Below are 534 nucleotides of genomic sequence, written 5' to 3'. Positions count from 1 at the left end.
CCCTCCTTTAGGGCCCGCCTCCTTCCGGCTCCTCCCCAGAGTGGCTCTCCTAGACCCCCTCCTCCCTGCTGTGCTTCCGGGTCCGCCTCCTCCAGGCACGTTCCCCGCCAGCCCCGCCTACAGCCCCTCCGGCTTTGGAGCGCTGCCCGGGCTCCGGCTCTCTGAGGCCTCCACTGCCTTCCACAGCTGTCTAGCGTCCTTTTTTCCCTTGGCATCACCACTCACCCGCCCCGCCCCCAACTCCATACTGGTGTAAGCCACTCTCCTCTGTCCTGTAGTCCCACCTCTCGCCTCTGTCCCTCCTCCCCGCCAGACCCCGCCCTGGCCCCTCCTCCCTCCTCTCCGCGCCCAAGCTCTGGACCTTTCCAAAACCAGGCTCTGGGGGTGGGGAGGGCCCACGCTCTTGGGAAGCCGAGCCGGGTAAGGGCGGGGTCGAGGACTCCTCAGGTTGTGTCGCTGCGTCCTTCCCGGGAGGCCGAGGTGAGGTAGGCGGAAGGCCGGGGTCAGGGCGACTGGCGGGACCGAGCGGAGGGG

Source organism: Fukomys damarensis, unplaced genomic scaffold, assembly GCF_012274545.1.
Source record: "Fukomys damarensis isolate Sample0158 unplaced genomic scaffold, DMR_v1.0_HiC HiC_scaffold_22, whole genome shotgun sequence".
Taxonomy (NCBI): domain Eukaryota; kingdom Metazoa; phylum Chordata; class Mammalia; order Rodentia; family Bathyergidae; genus Fukomys; species Fukomys damarensis.
Note: the sequence above shows the minus strand (reverse complement) of the source record.